The sequence below is a fragment of the Nelumbo lutea genome, chromosome 1, assembly GCF_056320005.1.
Source record: "Nelumbo lutea isolate HS-2025 chromosome 1, American lotus-T2T, whole genome shotgun sequence".
NCBI classification, from domain to species: domain Eukaryota; kingdom Viridiplantae; phylum Streptophyta; class Magnoliopsida; order Proteales; family Nelumbonaceae; genus Nelumbo; species Nelumbo lutea.
In genome coordinates this window covers 121,208,742-121,229,487 of record NC_142684.1, presented here as the reverse complement: position 1 = coordinate 121,229,487, position 20,746 = coordinate 121,208,742, and the positions used below count along the sequence as shown (strand labels likewise).

General features: G+C 36.8%; 1 pseudogene across 1 annotated transcript; it reads left to right on the top strand.

Moving 5' to 3' along the window:
* The first annotated feature begins 8,675 nt into the window (after nucleotides 1-8,675).
* On the top strand, nucleotides 8,676-11,307 carry LOC148877185 (subtilisin-like protease SBT3 pseudogene; annotated as a pseudogene). Its single transcript, XR_016112318.1, has one exon. The product of XR_016112318.1 is annotated as a subtilisin-like protease SBT3 pseudogene (transcript).
* Nucleotides 11,308-20,746: the final 9,439 nt, after the last annotated feature.

Below are 20,746 nucleotides of genomic sequence, written 5' to 3'. Positions count from 1 at the left end.
AAAACGCCGCATGTAATTATCAAATCAATATTCATCTATCATATTTATCTTGTATATATTAATATTTATAAAAGTGGCTTTTTGATTCATGTGTATACAAACGTGGACAATCCAATATTAATGTTAAGTTTATTTCAGTTCATCTTATTAATAATATATGATATTCTTATCATTTTTAATTTAATTTATTAACATTACTACTCAATTGCAATTCGAATTCAATTCCAATCCAATATGAATTCAGTGGATATAATCCATTTCGATTTGGAATACATATACATCCATACAATGAAATGAAATGTTGTTAGAGATTGCACACCTATGGGCATGCTTAAACTAAATTTTGATGGTGCTACAGGAGATCTTGGGTTAAAATTCTTCTTTGGTATTACTTGAAGCTTTAAAATTGTTCTTAGAACTTGGGTTAAATTTTGGGTGGGTAAGCGTGGGGAGAGCTATCCTGGGCAGGAGATCCCGAGTACTGACAATTCACGGGGGGTAGTGAAATATTTCCAATTTGAGGGGGATGTACTTCAAATTGTTCAAGTTTTGTTGGAGACTGACAAATCTCCTTCTTGGGAACTACAAAAACGTGATTGCTGATTGCAGAGCTTACTTGAACCCAACGTCTCAATGCTCAATTCATTATGCTCCCAGGTTTATTAATTCTGCTGCAGCTCGCTTTGCTTTATCAGTTTCTCAAACTCAGACCTTCTCTCTCTATCTTTCCTTTTTACCCTCTTGTATTGAGGGACTATAACCAGAGCATATGACTAATGAATTTGCTTCATCTGGCTTAAAAAGAAAAAAAGAAATGAAATATTGTTTTAAGTTAAACTGCCACAATTCCTTCATATATAGCCAAACAGGGAAGTCCTGCAGATACAAGTGTAAAACTTGGCTCTACTTAAATCCTTATGGCAGGGGGATTTGATTCCACGTCAGACGAATCAAGATCCTATCAACTGAGCCACTGCATGATTGGATGATCACATGGTTATCAATTGTGTGTCTATATTAACGAAAAAAATAGATAAATCCTGTCCTAGTTTGGGGTCTTTGAGGGAGACCGGATCTGTTGTTCACACATGGCACTTCACCTCACACGCATATTTATCCTATCATGCATTGAGAATACCTTCCTCACATATTAGTTATTATTCACGAGAGATGTTCCTAATGCCTGTGAAGCTCACATTTGTGATGAACAATCCCGTCAATATTAGAGGGCCGTTTTTTTTTTTCTTTTGACATGAAATCTCTAAAGGAGCCAGGCTCCATTAGTACAGTGGGCATAGATATTGTGTAATGGGACACATGACACGTAGTGATTGAGAAAGAGGCTGATAAGATGTGGTCCTTGGCGGAGCAGTCAGATTGCCATCTAAAATTTAATTTTAGACCGATATGAATTCAAAAGGAATTTGTTAGATTTATAAGATTATGATTCGCAATCGAATACGATTGTCTTATTGAATATTTGATTTGAATTGGATTTAAAAATAAAAAAAAAAAGAAACTTGATCTATATAAATATTTCATAATTAATAGATTAGATTAAATCTTATTGGATTGAATTGGGGGTATATTCGAATTCAATGGGATAATGGATCTGATTTTCTGATTCCATTCGATTCGAATCTGGTTCTTAACGGATAAGATTCAACTTATTTGCAGTCATAGGTAATTTTGTACTAAAATCTAAAATATTATTTGGTGGTGCATGATTTGGTAGCTCCTTATTAAAAGGTGATTTGGATGTTGAGTTGGGCAATTCCTTATTGGAAGGTAATTCAGATGTCGAACTGAACAATGCTGAGCTAGGGAGGTGACTCAATGTCAAATTAAATAAAGGCGAGCTGTATAGTTTTTTGGGGGTGACTTGCAGGCTAATAGTATTAGTGTCCGGGTTACTTTATCCGGGGTGGATACTCCGATGCTTAAGTCAGCAAATTGAAGGTTTTAGAGAGAGGTAGAATGTTAGATAATCAGAGTATGCGAGAGCTGATCATGTGTACATTTTCTTAGGAAAATTATGCCTTTACATAAGTGTAAGGAACTTGAAGCTCGGAAAGAACGGGTCTGAGATTCCCAGGGAATTGCTCCCGCTAAGAGGGCTAAGGTCTGTTTGATCAATTATGATGCAGACAATACAGGTAGGCAGGTTTAACGGTTGAGCGTTGTTACTCTTAAGAATTTGGTCTCGACAATGGGTTTAAAGAATAAGTCGGTGAATACATCTCATAGGCCGCTACACGTACCCTAGTTAATTCGGTAGGTCCTCAAATGGAGTTGCTCCTCACATTGAGGTTCCTTAGGTCAGCAAGGCCGAAGTACTATAAATCGGCCTTGGACGAGGTATTGTTAGCCATTCTACCGAGGTAATCTACTTACTCGGTACTAAGGTATCGTCTAACATGCCATATGTCGTGAGGACTAAATTACCTCTCATCACTACTGTGCTCGAAAGATTTTATCTAAAAAATATATTGTTCTTAGATTTTTAATTTATGATTAACTGTAACTCACTCAAAAGTCAAAACTAATTGGCTAATTCTCTGGTTGCAACAACGCTAACCCATCCAAACCATAAAAATTGTAGTGGGCTTAGTCGGAGTTCCCATCCAACTAACATATATTTGGTAGCCCAATTTAGCCCACTCAAGAGCTCTTTAAGTGGAAGCTCTTTGAGGAGGCATTTAAGGCTCTAAGCAAGGGCAAGATCTATTCATGGTTCATGGGTTCAGACCCAAGGTCAGAAGACTAAAAACGACAAAAGTTCAGAGCAATTGTGAAAGGACTGAAAGCTCCAAAGGGTTGCTTACAGATGCCTAGAGAATAGCTTCCAAATTAACAGCAAGAGAGAGAGTAGATGGATAGAACAGATCCAGTGGTACCAAAAAGTAACTCAAAGGGCAAAGTCTTGTGAAGAGTGTTTTGACTTGGCTGATTGGCTTAGGATAGTTTTCTTATTATTTATCAATCAGTATGCACTCTAGATAGTAATGAACAGCACTCTTTCCTATGTATGTGTCTGGTTTAGAAGAAAAACGAGGAGAAATAAAAGAAAATAAAGCAATGAAACTTTTGTTTTAACCGACATTCAAGCCAGCTTTGCTTGCTCTTTCCTTTCATTGTTTTATTCTACTTTTTATACCTTTTAGCAAATAAAATAAATAAAAGAGAAAATCTACCTCGCTCCATATTTTATTTTTACTTTCTTTTCAATTTTAGTTTAGTTTCCATTGTCATCCAAACTCAAAATCACTTTCTCTTAGATTTTTATTTCATTCCACATTCTTTGCTACTAAATTCAGCTGTTTTACATTAATGCTTTGAGAACTAGATACAATTGGATGATTGAATCTTATTGAACCAAAACCAGATCTTTATCTGGTTTAATGAAAACTAGCTGGCTGACACCCTTATTTGGTATAAACCAAGGCAGCTGAAACGGTTTGCATTCAACGTTCAGTTTCATACTCTCATTCTTACATCATCATCGTCATCATCATACTTTCATACTCTCATTCTTTCATCATCATCATCATCATCGCATCGTCATCGTCATCATCATCGACCTCATCATCGTTGCCATCGTCATCCTCATCGTCATCATCATCATCATCAACATCATCATCCTCATCCTCATCATCATCGTCATCACCATCGTCCTCATCATCGTCGTCGTCGCATCATCACCATCGTCCTCATCATCGTCCTTATCATCATCGTCGTCGTCGTCATCATCACCATCATCATCGTCATCATCATTATCACCATCATCATCATCATCGTCATCATCATGATCATCATCATCGTCGTCGTCGTCGTCACCATCATCGTCATCATCATCATCATGATCATCATCATCATCATCATTACTTTAAATAGATATTGTGAAAATGCTTCCTTGAATTTCTGGTTTCAAAAGCATGATTACTTTAAATAGATATTGTGATTGGGTGGGAATTAGTCCACTTTTCTTTTTTTTTTTTTTGTTTTTATACTTTGTACTTAAATTCATTTAAATGTTGAGTGGTATGATATGTTGGAGGATCTATAGGAAACATGTTTTTGTTTTTAAAACATGTTTTCGATCAACCTCATGGAAGTGAAACATGTTTTTATTTTTAAAAAGTCTTTTTTGTAGATTTCATAAACAAGGTTATTGATTTTTTTTTTACTATTTTCCAAATTAAACTCAAAACATTTTCACTTAATTATGGGAATGTCCAAAACATTTTTTTTTTCATGATGGAAACATAAAAAATATCCATGTTGACTGGTTCAGATGCCCGAGGGACTCACCCAATCCTTCTCAGTCGTCTTCTGGACTTCTGGTCGAGCTCCCTCTCATGGTTGGATCAAGCTGAACTCATATGCTTCTTCTCCCAATGAGGTTCGTCCATTTGTTTAATCATGTGCGGAGGGCTGCCAATGGGCTGGCCTACGCTGTATCTAAATGGGCTTTAGGTATGGGGCCGAGTGCCCCATCCCCTCTTGGGCTGTCTTGGTTTGACGGCCTAGTCCAGCGTGATGTATCCTCTCTTTCTCAATCTAATGAATGGTTCTAAGTTTGACCGAAAAAAATCATCTCAGATATAAAAAAGTCGTTGTAAGTGAAAAAAAAAAGAGATAAGGCTACAAATTTATGAATATTGTATGACCTAACAACCTAAACCACATGGAAGGACCACATAAAATGAAAGTAGTACAAATTGGGGAACCTTGATCATTATTCTTTTTTTTTTTTTACCTTGATCATTATTCACCTTCCAAACATCTGTGATAATAACAGCTTCATCTTCTTCAGAAGGGGAAAGGGTCTACTAGAATTTTTTTTAATATCTTGTACTTTGGCTCGAGTGATAATTTGACCTCGAACTTTAAAATGCGACAATTCAATATTCAATCTTTTAAAATGTGACAATCTAGTATCCGAACTTTCAAAATGTGACAATTCGATACCTACCATTAACCAGTCCGTTAATCAACCATCAATTGGCATTTGAAAATTTAAAAATGCCCTTCGAATGCCATCTAATTCTCTTTGTCAGCCATTCAAATGTTGACAAAAAACTTAAGAGTCCCAAATCCTAGTCTCTTCTATTCAAAAAAGTTGGTGATTGTTTAGAAGAATCTAGAATTTGGGACTTCATTTTATTGTCAATGTTTGGATAGTTGATAAAGAGAATTAGATGGCACTCAAAGGGCATTTTTGACATTTAAAATGTCAATTAACGGTTGATTAACAGACTAATTAATGATAGGTACTGGATTGTCACATTTTGAAAATTCGGGTATTGGATTGTCACATTTTGAAAGTTTGAATACTGGATTGTCGCATTTTAAAGTTCAGGGACCAAATTGTCACTCGAGCCAAAGTACAAAGTACTGATAAGGAATTTTCCCTTTTTTTAATTACCAATTATTGATGCAAGAGACCAACAAATGGGTCTTTAGTTGGGTTGTTTAATTAGGTACATAAATTAGGATAGCTCATTTTGTTTGGGCTCAAGAAAAGGTGCTTGGATTCTTCTCTTCACCCTATTTTATATTCATGGGATAAATGGACCACCTCCAACTTCAAAATTCTTCTCTAAAGCTATTTTTGGTAGAAATATTAGAGGGGCGTTCAACAATATGTTTGGTTTTATTTTAAAGGATAAATTGTTGAAACCTCCCCTGAAGTTTTTGAACCAATTGTGATAAACCCATCTGTTAGAATTTTCTAATAAAAGGTATGAAAATGTCCAAAATACTCATACAATTACTTTTGGCCAAAATGTATGAAAGTTTAGGAAATATGATCACATTACAAAATTTTAGGGACGGTTTCAGCAATGGTCATAATCTTCAGGGGAAGTTTTAACAATTTATCCTATTTTTTTTTTAAAAAAGAGATATTATCTAAAGCTCATCATGATATTTTTGCATTTCTCTTTTTGGACTTATGTTCTAATTTCTGGGAAATTTCCTTGGTCAGATAAACCAATAATATGGTTCACCGAATTGTCCAGGAGGCAAAGAAACTTTATCAAAGGCAGTGGTCGCATTGGCAATCCGATGGGACGTGTTGGTTTTGGCTTTGTGAGGTTGAGTTCACGTCAGTCCTTCACAAGGGGGCGCCACACAATGTCCCACAACACATCTCAGTCTTGCATTGGGAACATCTCTTGATAATAGTATAAAAAATAATGATAATAGATTAATGAGAGATGCTCTCAATATACAGCTGGGATGTGCTTTGGGATGTTGTGGGGCGCCCCCGGTGGGGATTCATGTAAATTCTGTGAGATTCCTTTGTTGGCTTAGAATAAAATTGGAAAAAAAAAGAAAGATGGATGCTGAATCATTTTTAACTTTGTAGGCCTGGCATGCATATATTTATACATATTATATATTTTGTATTTATATTTAAACATTATAATATGACACCTATGCTATTATATATAATATTTAAAACAAATTTTATACACATAATATGAAATATTACGTTTATTAATTATTTTATACATAAAAGTCATAGGGTTGAATTAGGACCACGGCCCATGATCATACTTTTTAGTCCAGCCATGTGGCCAAATTAAGATTTTCTGGTTTATTGATCAACTGTTCATACAGGGCATGAGATGACTAACGCTGTGTTTGGTTGCAATGTATAAATGCAAAATTATGACGGTGCAAATGATTTGAGTGTAAATTCTGATTCATTTTTATTTTAAATTTTAACTTATTTTATTTGATTATAGTATAAATAAAATAAATTAAGACATCAAGCAAAATAAAATAAAATCCAAAATAAAATTAAACAAGAACTTAATTTACAATTTTTTTTACATTTACACTTCCATGCATTCATAGTAATGCAAATAAAATTTGCACTGCAACCAAATACAGCCTAACTCAGAAGTAATAACAGCCAACGATGTTCTAACCAAGAACAGAAGCTCATTACGGAAAATTAAGCCCTCTTGGAACATGTCTTTGTCTAGTTCTAATCTCACTTATAGAACTATAAACTGATTGTGATGTAACTGATCATGTCGACAGATGGCATATAACAGTACATCACATGCGCAGTAAACGAACTGGGTTAACCCCCCCCCCCCCCCCCCCCCCCCCCCAGCTGATCAGCAAACGGTGTTGAGGCTTTTAGTGGAAACCGTTGCTTAGGACCATTGCTATAAGTGAAGCTAGATCCCATCCCATTTGGATTTTACTTCATTGAGATAGAAAGGTGAAACCCAATTGCTCAATTGGACAAAAATTGTTCTCGGCACATGCAGTGGGTCCTATTCTTTTTGGCTGATATATGTATCAAGGAGTTAAAAAGTAATTAGATCATTTGATTGGTGATCACTGAAAGCTCCCTAGTCGCAAAGGCTTCACATTATTAATAGAATTAATTATTAGACTAACACGTCGTATATGTTGTATTTTTCCTTCATTGAAAAAAAAAAGACAATAATAAATATATGGTTAGGTTGTAAACTCCTTTTAACTTTACTAAATTAAATTCAGTGGAAGTAGACTCAAGACCAAACAATTGATGATTCCAGGTCCAAGCTAGCTACCATAATTTTGAGGTGGATTTCTTAATATCAGAATCTCTCTCTCTCTTAGACAGACACAGATACTTTACAAAATACAATTGGGCTGCGATCTGAAATTAGTGGAAGTTTCAACAAAAACTGATTTCCCCTTCTTGTCACTCACCGAGAGACAAAATGAAAATGGTTATTTGTCTTTTAGTCTCATAGAAGAAGCATGATGACTCTATACATTTACAGACCATGAAATGGTGGTCCAGAGACCATTATTGAACATGATCAAGGATAAGAGATGCTATATCTCAAGAGTGTAATGTAGGGAATATGAGTCGGTTTCACCCCACTATATGCATGTTATATCAACAACGTCAGTTTAGTAGTATAGATCTAAATTTGATTAAAATAGCATGATTTTGTTTCTATTTCATATAGTAAGGCAAAATGGGACAGATTCCATTCTGCATTCCCCTCATAAAATTTTTTCATTTGGGGGTTGCCCCAATTCATCTTGAATTCTAACTTACATAATCTGATCATAGGGTCAGTTGGCACTCCACCAAGTTAGAAGCAATTTTTTGCTCTTAATTTAATTAGTTAAACCGGAAGTAAAAAGGCAGAATTATATTTCCCATGAGCATGCAAACCAAATCTCGACCTTTCACAGCCCAAATCATGTAATTCCCGTGGCCATGAGCATGAAAACAGTTCGAAAGCTCTGCTTCCATTTAGTTGGCCCATTACTTGCTAGCTAGAAAGCCATATTCCCTATTTGTTGATCTGCAGACGGTTGTTATCAATTAAGACAATGTATTAAACAAATTACTCAAATAAATTATACAGTAAAATCTATGGTTTTAGAGTATACTAATATAGATTTTTGGCATGCAACCTATATATATTAATGAATTATATTGATGAAAACAGAAGGATGCATTGATTTAAAGGTCCTGCTCCTCCGCTCAATTAACTGCAGGAGAAAGAAAATATCGAAACAGTGGGGGGGCTTCTTCTTAATGTTGTTGAAACCCATAAGCTAATTAAGCTTCTTGATAACGAAATCCTTAAAATGGGAAGAATGTTTATCTAATTACCAGCTGAAGAGAACGAGCGGGTAGATAAAATTAGTGAAGTAAACTTAGTTAACGTCAACAATAGAAATCTAAGAAGGAATCCATTCTCTTTTCCCACTCCTCCCTTTCCCTATAAATATATCTGGCTAGCTAACTTGTATCTGGAATCCCCCAATCTCCCACTGTTCGACTATGGCTACACTATCTCCCATTTATGTCGTCTATGTCTGCTGTCTCCTCTTCATCACTACTGTTTCACGTTTTTCCTCCACGTTGGCACAATCAGACATGTACATCATCCACATGGATATGGCAGCTATGCCAAAAGCCTTTTCCAGCCACCATACCTGGTATGCAGCAACCCTTTCTTCCGTCTCCAATAATTCTGTTGCCAATAGTAATACTGATGCTACCATCCCTACCCCTAACCTTGTCTATACCTACACCAATGCCATCCATGGCTTTAGTGCACGTCTCTCTCTTTCTGAGCTTGACTCACTCAAAAAACTTCCCGGCTATATTTCTTCCACTCGAGATATTCCGGTGACGGTCCACACAACCCACACACCCGAATTCCTTGACCTCAACCCCAACTATGGTGCTTGGCCGGCGTCAAATTACGGCCAAGATGTCATAGTTGGGTTGGTTGACACCGGAATTTGGCCAGAGAGCGAGAGTTTTAACGATGATGGAATGCCTGAAGTTCCTAGCAGATGGAAAGGAGAATGTGTTAATGCCACCCAGTTCAGTTCTTCCATGTGCAACAAGAAGCTCATTGGAGCTCGGTTCTTTAATAAAGGTCTTAGTGGTAAGTACCCCAATTTGACCTTCTCCGTGAATTCTACTCGTGACACCGACGGTCACGGGACACACACTTCGTCGACGGCTGCTGGTAATTATGTTGAAGCTGCATCCCTTTTTGGATATGCCAAGGGAACTGCAAGAGGCATGGCGCCGAGGTCTCACGTGGCTATGTACAAAGCCATCTGGGAACTCGGTGCCTACACGTCTGATATTATCGCTGCAATAGACCAAGCAATTCTGGACGGTGTGGATGTTTTGTCCTTGTCCTTCGGCAGAGATGGACTATCCTTGTACGCCGATCCTGTAGCCATAGCCACCTTTGCAGCCACTGAGAAGGGCATTTTTGTTGCCTCGTCAGCTGGAAACGAGGGACCTGAGTATGGGATCCTACACAATGGAATACCGTGGGTGCTAACTGTAGCTGCCGGTACAGTTGATCGTCAATTTGACGGAATTGTAACTCTGGACAATGGAGTTTCAATCACAGGAGCGTCTCTGTACCTTGGAAATTCGTCTCTTAGCCATGTATCGCTTGTTTTAATGAACGAATGTGCAAGTGTGAAGGAGTTAAAAATGGTGGGTAACAAGATTGTGGTGTGCGTGGACAAGAATGAATCTGTATACAATCAAGTTAACAAAGTCGAAGCTGCAAAGTTACCCGGAGGAATCTTCATATCCAATAGCTCTGATTTGGAATTCTATATTCAAACCTCATTCCCTGCGGTTTTCTTAAGCCTTGGGGACGGCCAAGCCATCCTGGACTACATTCAGGGGAGCTCCGAGACGGGGGCAACTTTGGAATTTCGGAAAACGTCTATTGGGACAAAGCCAGCGCCGAGGTTAGCTCTGTACAGCTCTTGGGGGCCTTCTCCAAGCTGTCCAAGTGTCTTGAAGCCTGATCTTATGGCACCTGGTGACTTCATATTGGCGTCATGGGCTCAATCAAGTCCTGTGGGTGTGGACTCAGGGAATCAGCTGTACAGCAGCTTCAATATCATATCTGGAACTTCCATGGCTTGCCCTCATGCAGCAGGAGTGGCAGCACTATTGAAGGGGGCTCACCCTGAATGGAGCCCTGCAGCCATTCGATCCGCTTTGATGACTACAGCCGATTTCTTAGATAACACTCTGAACCCCATCCAAGTTGCTGGATACAAAAACAAAGCAGCCAGTCCTTTAGCCATGGGAGCTGGCCACATAAATCCAAACAAGGCATTGGACCCCGGCCTTATCTACGATGCAAGCACAGATGGCTACGTCAGCCTCCTCTGCGCGTTGAATTACACCATGAATGAAATCAAAATGATCACAAGGTCTTCTGATTTCAATTGCTCAAACCCGTCTTTGGATCTTAACTACCCATCTTTCATCGCCTTCTTCAATGCCAAGGATTCGGGTTCAGATGCCAAAGTCGTGCAAGAATTTCAAAGGACGGTTACTAACGTTGGAGAAGGGATGTCAACATATACGGCTTATTTGTCACCGATGGATGGTTTTCAGGTGGCTGTGGTGCCGGACACACTGGTTTTCCGGGAAAAATACGAGAAGCTAAGCTACAAACTCAGTATTGAGGGTCCAACAAGGATGAAAGAGAAAGTGGTTCATGGTTCTATCAGCTGGACTGATTCTGGCGGTAAACATGTTGTTAGGAGTCCCATAGTGACTACAAGTCTTAGCTCAGAACCTCTGTGATCCGGGGACAGTTCACAGTTAAGTCTCTCTCTCTCTCCGGCTGGCCCAGTATTGATAAATCAAGCTTACTTGCTTGTAGTAGTTTATATTCATACAAATAAGAAATTAGAAATTTGCAGCACAGAGTTATGTCATTTCATCTGATATTTGACAACTTTCTTAATTTAGTTTTTACTTTTTGGCAACGAGAATCCATTAAAAACCAGAAACAAGAGACAGGTAGCCCGTGATCGGCTAGCTTGGTTTTGAACTTTGAAGTCGACTCGCACAGCAGAGTGTTGGTTGGCCCCTCTTATCAACAGCTTGACTCCGGTCAACCTGACCAGAAACGTTCAGTTGATGCATCTTTTTCGATCGGGCTGAACTGATTTTTGTTTGTTTGTTTTTTCAGCACCAAGATGATCCTTCCCGAGAGATATTTGAGGTTTTAAATTTTGATCAATGCCAAAGTTAATGATAGTCCTATACTAGGAAGCTCCAATAGACTTAATGTTTGCTTCCAAATCATAAGAAGGGGGGCATTTTAACTATTGATCAATAACGTTAATCTTCTATCCATAGCATTGAGAGTTGTGTTGTGGTATATATTAATTAGCTGAAAATGACAAGAATATATTCTGAATGTTCTACCCATCCAACCAACAATCTGATTCTTCAAGCTATTAGAAGAATATAGAAAAGGTAAAGGTCAAAAACAATTCAGCAATTAAACATATGTAATTTCATTTTTCTAACGATTTCCCCATGCAATGCCCCAGTTGACTCCAGATAGACTTAAATTAAAAGAAATCTAAATTTAAATTAAAAGAAAATTAGTTAGGTAGATATATGGCAAATAGGAAGTTGGCATGCCTTATTCTGTGTTTAATTTGTTAAATTAATTAAAACATGTACGCAAATACTAAATTAGTCTTCAGAGGGATGAAGAAGAAGGAGAACATTCATGGATGATTGGGCAATAAGTACAACTTTTATGCCCATTTTTGGAATAATGAATTACAGGATGGGCACCCTTACTAGATAACCTTGTCAAAAAGGGCGTTGCTTCTGCTGTGAAGGAGAATGGTGTTCTTAAAAAAAAATGAAAAAGAAAAAAGGGAGTGGTAGTGAAACCTGGAGCCAATTCTTCTGTTGTTTCCATTCTCCAACCAAGCAAATAATAATTAACAACCGGAAATTTCTTGAGCTAGTCATCAAAGGCAATCAATCGTCCGAACCAAAAGCGAAAAAGATATTATGGAATAGTGAATCAAGTTGAATATGGTTTCGATCTATTATTAATAACTACTAACTGTGCACGTGATTTGTATGTGATAATTTTAGATGACATCAACAATGATGATATGTTTTTAAACTTTTTAATATTTTTTATATTTTTGTATATAAAAATAATTATTATTTATCACATATATTTTTGTTTAATATAATGAATATATAGTATTAGAGATGTGCCCAAATGGTTTCTATAAAATATATTCATTTTTTAACTTTTTATGTATTTTTAATATTTATTATTTAAGCATGACATGAAAGATTAATACATTTGGCCTAAAATGTTGAAGTATATATTGACCTACCTCCAAACATGAGACCAACTTCACTTTTGGGTCAGTTTTGAATTTTTTTTTTATTTCATTACTATCATCAATAAAAACAATTCTTTTTAATTACATTTTTTCTTTAATATGATTAATAAAATATTGTCATCAATAAAATATTACAGATGTGCCCAAATGTTTTCTACCAAATTTCTACATCATTTGTATTCTTTGTTTTTTATTTTTTTTATTTTTTATTTAATTATGATATCAAGGGCTGACACATTTGGCCCAAAAAGGTTAAAATGTTGACTCCCTATCAAATAGGTAAAACCATTTAACTTTTGGATCCACTTTTATTTTGTAATTCGTTTAATATGTTTAAAATAAAACATTAGTGAATTTCTGTATTTTTTTATTTCTTTGTATTTTTTATATTTTTTAAATTATTATTATTTAATTCTGACATCAAGGGTTGAGACATTTGACCCAAAAGGTTGAACTATTGACCCACCACCAACTAGGAGAGGAATTTCATTTTTGGGCTGGTTTTAAAATGTTTATTTCATTTCCAACATCAACAAAACAATTGTTGTTTTCCATATGTGTTTTCCTTTAATATGGTTAATATAAAATAAGATGCACCTAGTTTTTCTACAATATTTTTTTTTACTTTCTTGTAATTTTTTATATTTATTTTCATTTTAAAAGTGTTATTATTTAACCATGGCATATGGGTTGACCTATTTGATTTGGATGATTGAATTACTTACACACCAACAAGATGGAAGAATGGTGTCATATTTGGGTTGGTTTTGCACATGGGTTTTATATTGCTAAATTAAAGTATTGGATATATATATATATATATATATAATTGACAAAATTTGTTAGTGATAAAAGAATAAGTTAAATATTAGATTTGATTTAATAAGAAAGAATGAGAATTAATACCTTAAATATAAAACTTAATGAGAAATAATTAAATGAGGTAAAAAAGTATTTCAAATTACATTTTCTGCCCTCAAAATTAGAGAGGAGACAAATTAAAAAATAAAAAATTAATATCTTGAATACTTTATGAGAGTAAATTAAATAAGATAAAACATAATAATTCAAATTACATTTTCTATCCTCACAATTAAACAGAAACCATATGAAAAAATAGGGGTATTCCACAGAATATTATGGTAGTATAGATTTATCTAAAACAATCCCTAAGGCCTCAGGATATTATTATTGTGTATGCAAATAATGATTGAAAAACACAAATATTTATTTAAGCACCAACTTGTCCATGTTGTATCAGAAACATCGCTCTAAGAGTGTAATATAGATGGCTGATTTGGATGAATATTAATGAAAAGAGCTCGATCCACCGTTTTCTACACATCCCAGTGATCTTCACCTACGGTTACAATCATTTAATTTTCTAATTATTAGCCCCTAATATTGTTTTCCGAGTTGATGGACTACATTTCTGTGTCTCGTCCAAGGGAAGTAATTATGTTCCGATCGTATATCTCAACTACAAGGCCGTTGTCTTGAAAGCAAAGGGGTCCATGTCATCATATTGAAAAGGAAACTTAGACCCTGAACAAAGAAACTGAATGCCCATCAAATTTCCAATCCAATCAGACCTTATCTAATCTTTATATAGCATTAATTTTTTTTTTTTTTGGAGGGGGGTCTCAATCATCAATCAATCTGCCGTGGACCACTCTCATCAGCGGGCCATGGGGTGTTAAATCTAATGCTGGAGTAATAAATATCCTGACTGCCTCGTATTAACATGAAAATCAGCACAAGAAGATGCCTTCTCTCGTTGGCAATAAATAATCTCCTTACGCTCAAAAGTTTAATCTTGACCAAAGCTGTCTTTACACGTACGTTTATTGCTGTGATATGATGGACTGGTCGATTTATTTTGTTTCCTTCACTCTTCGCTCTTCACTCTTTATATAGTCTTCTGTCAGCCATTATTCATGACTTAAAGTCCTAGTGTCCTACCAATTAAATGAGAATTATCAATCAATCAATCATCATTTCCCATTAATTTCTTTATCTTATATTTCTTATAAAGCCTTGTAATTAAAGAAGAGTTTCATTCTTCTACGCAGCATTTTGTTTTGGCCAAATTTAGGAATCGGAAACACAGAGTCCCTCCTACGCTCCAAATAATAAGCAAGCTAGCTCTCCACTATTTGTCTAGTAGGATGATGTTGCTACCTCTCTTGTCCTTCAGTCCTTTATATTTATATAGTTGCCGGTTTTCTTTTGATTCTACTACTGATCAATCAATGTGGTAATAGGTCCCACGTAATAATTTAAAATGCATTCATATTTTAAGGACATCACCATATCATCTATGTGGACAGTGGAGAGTTGGGTCTGACCATTTTTGTCAATCTTCAGTTGGGGAAGGAGTATAAATACAAAAATATGTATGCATATAAAATAATATAGAATACAAGGATTTGCGGTTTGTATTTGAACTGAAGATTAAGATTAATTGTAGTGAAAACCCACCAACCACCATCATGCCTGGGAATTGATCAAAATCTTTTTAACATGGAAATTGATAAAATATCCCAGCTCACAAAAGTTTCTGAAAACTAAACTGGGAATGAATGATTTTTAGAGAATCATAATCCTTTGCATGATGCAGTCTGTATGATTTCATATATTGTACTTGGCAACGTTGAATTAGTTAAAAAGAAGTGATTGTAGCGGAGATGATCTGAGTTTAATTGTTGCCTTCTTTGGATTTGGAATTGAAGGAGTTTTGAGATTTGCAAAACAGCCCATTTCCTCCCATCCCAGTGTAGAGTGCAACTTGGGCGAACTTGAGTTGAGAATTTATTAAAATTTGAATGGACCTACGATAGTGCAGTGTAAAACAATTCTATAATTGGGTAATACCCTTATCCCAGGAGTTGCATAATTCGTGAGCCTAGAAAAAATATAAACAATAAACACGTGGGGGCTGGAACCCAAAAAGCCCAGGCCCAGCCTATGAAGGCCAAACTAGAGTTATTGACTTATTTCCACTTATGAGCCGATAAATTTTTACTTTTATACATTTAAAAATATCAAAGTGTAAAGTACATAAAATACTTTTACAAATGCTATATTATATTTTTTATATTTTTATAAAAATTTCTCCAAACAGAGCTTAAATCATGAAGGCAAGAAACGTTTTGATGTTTAGATGTAACTCTTTTTTTTAGTTCCCTTATCAGCTCGCTGCTTTATTAAGTTTTTTTGCATACAGCTTTATATAACATACCTTACTGGATATATAAGGCCTGAGTATCAATTTATTGTTAAAGAAGGAAAATGTGCATGTATTCATGTAACATGAGAAGGATTAGTACCAAGTCACCAAGATTCAGCTATTTCCAAGCCTCCAGCTAACAAAATAGAAACCAATGCCATTTATGGATAACACCTTCGTTATTTTCCTGTTCATGATTCAAATATCAAATGCTCAATTAACATCTTAGAAGAATTAGAAAATAATAGATGGTTGAACCATGTTTGAAACAAATACAACAACTCTCTCTTGTTCTTACTCATACCTATATCTATATTAGAAAATAGGAAATAGGGACGTGAGGGATTTTCTCACCATAAAGTTCACATGTAAGAGGTGTCAATTGGACTGGGTTTGGTCCAATCCCATCCAGTCCAATGCGAGTTCTTTATAAATGGATCAGGTCCAATCCAATCTAATGAATATTTTGAATCAATTTGGACCGGCCCAATTCAATGTCTGAACCGTCCAATCTGTTCAAATTCATTTTGATTTAGATTGGTTTCAACACAAACCTGGTTCTTTGACACATATATTCTTATCTTATATCAATGGACCAGATATTGGCTTAATCACCCAATCCAATATAAATTTGTTATAGACGGGCTAGGTTCAATCCAATGTAATAAATATTTTGGAGCGGATCGGTTCAATCCAATATGTCTTGTTGGTCCGTCCAATCCATCCAAATTGATTTTGGCCTGGACAAGGTCAAATACAAAACCGGTCCATTGATACCCTTATTCACATGAACCTCTCTAGTTAAGTTCGGCCAAGAACTTAGCCGAGCTTGGGTTGGAGATGGTCAAATATCTTCGTAGATATAGATTCTGTTCAGCATGATTTTGTCAAGAACATAAACAATCGCTAACAAGGTTCTCGAGAAAGAACTGAATTATTTATTGTCGAAACTAAAACAATTTTGAATGTTGAGTTTTACCCTGGGAGTGTAAAGGATTTTAAAGTTCACATGGACCTCTTAGGTTAAGTATGGCTGATAACCAACGGTCGAGGCTGAGAACTTAGCCAATCTTGGGTTGGAGATAGTGGAACATCTTTGTAAACATAGATTTTATTGAGCAGGATTTTGTCAAGGACGTAAACAATGGCTAACAAGGTCCTCAAAAAAGAATTCAATTATCTATTGTCGAAGCGAAAACAATTTTGAATGTTGAGTTGACTCTGGGAGGGTAAAGGATTTTAAATCATACTGGAGAATTTATGAGTACAATGAACAGAGAAAACCAATTTTATCCTAACATTTACCTTAGCATTCTATTGGGTATGTTGCAACTTTTAGAGACGCTAGTGCTGGTGGGGGTTAAATTGCGATGGTCGTGGGCTAATTTCAATTACCTAGGTTCTTGAGTTTTTTCTTTTTTTTTTTTTGCACAACTTTTGAGAGAATTTTGTTTTGGAGAGATAGAGAGAACACTACCCGGGTTTTGATCACTAAAACATGGCCTTTCACCCAATGGGGCATGGACATCGATGGTGATTACCCTCTAACTTTACAAGGTGGGTCGAGGCCTAGCCCCTGTCGTGGATCACAATTCAGAGCACCCAAGGTTACTTGGAGATCAATCATATACCACTTTAGAATTCCCAAGGTATTGATCATCGACAATGGCACTCAATTCACATTCAGAAAGTTCAAGGAGTACTATGTCAGCCTCAGAAAAGGCAATCACACCACAACAATCCACAGTCCATTGAATAACGACCAGTTCGAGGACACGAACAACACCCTAACACACAGCCTAAAGATGCGGTAGGACAAAGTCAAAGGCATGTTGGTAGAAGAGATCCTCAGTATCCACTGGGCTTATCGGGTCTCGCAAACTCCAAACCGAAGTTTATAATGAAGCAATCAATAATGAAGATCTTTGAGTCAAACTAGATCTCATAAAAGAAACAAAAGACCGAGCACAGATCAAGATGGCGATGTTCCAGCAAAGAATGGCTAAGTATTATGACGTTCGTGTCCACTACAAACAATTCAAGGCAGTAGTTCTCGTCCTTCGTAAAGCTATTGTATTGAAATCCAATGTGGGGAAGCTTGGACCAAATTGGGAAGGACCATACAAAGTGGGCAAAATGTTTTGGGACCAAGCTCCTACAAGCTTGAAGAACTTAAAGGAAACCCTCTACCGAGAAGTTGGAACTATGATAATCTGAGAAAGTATTACCGATGGACGACGATGAGTTGAAGGGTGGTCGAAGCTTTTATAATTATTTCATTGAATAAATAAAGCTATTTTTGCATAAAAGACTAGGCGACGACATCGTGCGGCATTGCACAAATCAAGCATAGTACGCTACAACTTGGCCGACCACCAACAATTGTGGCCAAGCACTTAGCAGAGCTTGGGTTGGGAATGGTGGAACATCTTTGTAGATATAGATTCTGTTGAGTAGGATTTTGTTAAGAACATCAACAATGGCTATCAAGGTCCTCAAGAAAGAATTGAATTATATATTGTTGAAACCAAAAAAAATATTGAATGTTGAGTTTAACTAAGTGGAAAGGATTTTAAAGCGCACTGAAGGATGAAGGGATGAGAGATCCATCGTATGGATGCCCAAATCTTGCGGCATAAGGTGGGCAAATTTCAAAAAAAAATTATCTCCCTTTCAACTAGGAATCAAATTCCCTATTTGGAAAATCATATTTTCAAAGATCAATCTTGAACCATAAACTGAACCAGATCGGAATAAAAGGAGTAGGAGAGAATTATACCTGATACGGAGAAATAATATCTCCCAATGGAGGTGTTCACGCCCAAGGAAGGATCCAAAGACTGCTCCCACTGAAGATGGCGCAGTGCAGGATGGAGCAGAATCAGTAGAGTTCTTCTCCAAGAACCTAGTCCTTCGCAAAAAATAGTAGAATGGCACGTGAGCACAGCTTCCTATCAGTCCTTTCACAAAGAACTGATATCAAGATCAAATCTTGACTTCTCCTACTGAACTGGAGATCGAACTGGCAAGATAGGCGGCAAGAAGAAGGAGGCGACAAGAAAGAATTCTGCAGGGTTGCTTGATTCTTTCTTCTGTGATTTCAGCACTAAAGAGGATGTGAATGTGTGTCTTCTAAAGGCTGCCACCCCTTCCTTCTTTTGTAACCCTAAAGGATCAGCTCCTAATCCAATTAGGAGTTACTGATCCAAATCATATTTGGATTAGACATCCCTTTAGGTGATACAGATAAGCCCTTATCTTATCTACAGATTAGATCAGCCTTTTTCCTAATCTTATTAGGAGGTTTCTAGATCCAAATCACATTTAGATCTGGACTCTCTGAGTGGATAGGGTTAAGGCTCTATCCTATCTACTAATCCATCTCAGAATTCACCCCATATTTAACTAATTAAATAGCCTCGTTCGAAATGGGCTTTAGGCCCATTAAGGTCCAGTGCTCACTTAGCCTTCCTAACTGCTGCCCAATTGGGCTTCCTTCTATGGCGTAGGACCCAAGCATTGATCTACGCATCAGTCACATGGGTTCAGCCCAGCCTTTGTTACAAGGCCTGGCCGAATACACTGTTATGTATAGTGCACCCCCTGAAACCCATCAAATGGGCTTCTATGGGCCCAACACTTACCCTAAGTGGTCCCTGGGCCAAGCCACCTTGTAACACCCAGGGACTGTGGGCAGATGCAAGATTAGCCCATCATGTATTATCCTCAATGGTCTTACACTCAACCTCTCGGCCCATAATGATCATACACTGCCCGACAAGAGAGGACCTCTCCATTGGTTGCAAAGAACAGTGTTGCACTCTCTACTTATATGGATCCCGGGAATTAAAACCTTTGCAAACATTTTAGAAACCATAATATATATACTTTTATATATCATATAAAATATATTTTGCAAAACAAATCTCAATGATTGAAATCGGCTGTCGGAATTCTTGGTTTCCATCTGAGAGAGTGCATCCCCGACCATTACCTTTGTCCGACAAAGGGGCTGATCTTGTCACTATGATCACCCACTCAGATGAATTCTCAAACTATCCCAACATACCTAGGTTTTGACCCCACTAAGGATCTCACTGATTGGTACATCAAAGACAACCCAATCCAACACCTAGTGCAGTATCATAATCGAGTCTAGGGGTCGGGTGTAACTTTCCAGTTTTGCCCATTAATCTCCAAGGTCTAGGGCAATACTGGAAATTTGGTCTAGTTCAAAGATTTAATTGATCTTACACTGCATGTGCCTAGGGTCTCACCCTGGCAACTGAGACAAGCCACCCAACCGACTTGGTTGCACATCAGTGTCCGCCTTATCAAGATAGGTCTCCCTAGACTGACCCACTAGCTGTAAACATTCTAAACTAACACGAGTCTCATTAAGTGTCCAGTTTAAGGGTATTATACAGAAACATACCAAGGGAACATGAATCAAATATGTAATTTTATTCATTTAAAATAAACTCATAATGTACATCATTCTGATTGAAGCTAAGGTTATACAAAACTGTCCAACAGCTCCCACTTGCTGTTGAAGAGTGCCGAGGATCTACTAAAGAAGGATGAGCATGTGGTTATGCTTGCTGAAGCTAATAAATCAGGCAAGAAAAAGAGAAAGGCAAAAAAGCTCCAGAAGAAAGCTGCCAAACCCAAGAAGCAGAAAAGAACAAGGCATCTGATGTCTGTCACTTCTGCAAGCAGACCGGCCACTGGAAGAGGAACTGTCCTGCCTACCTAGAATCTAAGAAAGGTAACATCGAAACTTGTGTCATAGAAACTAATATGTTAGTT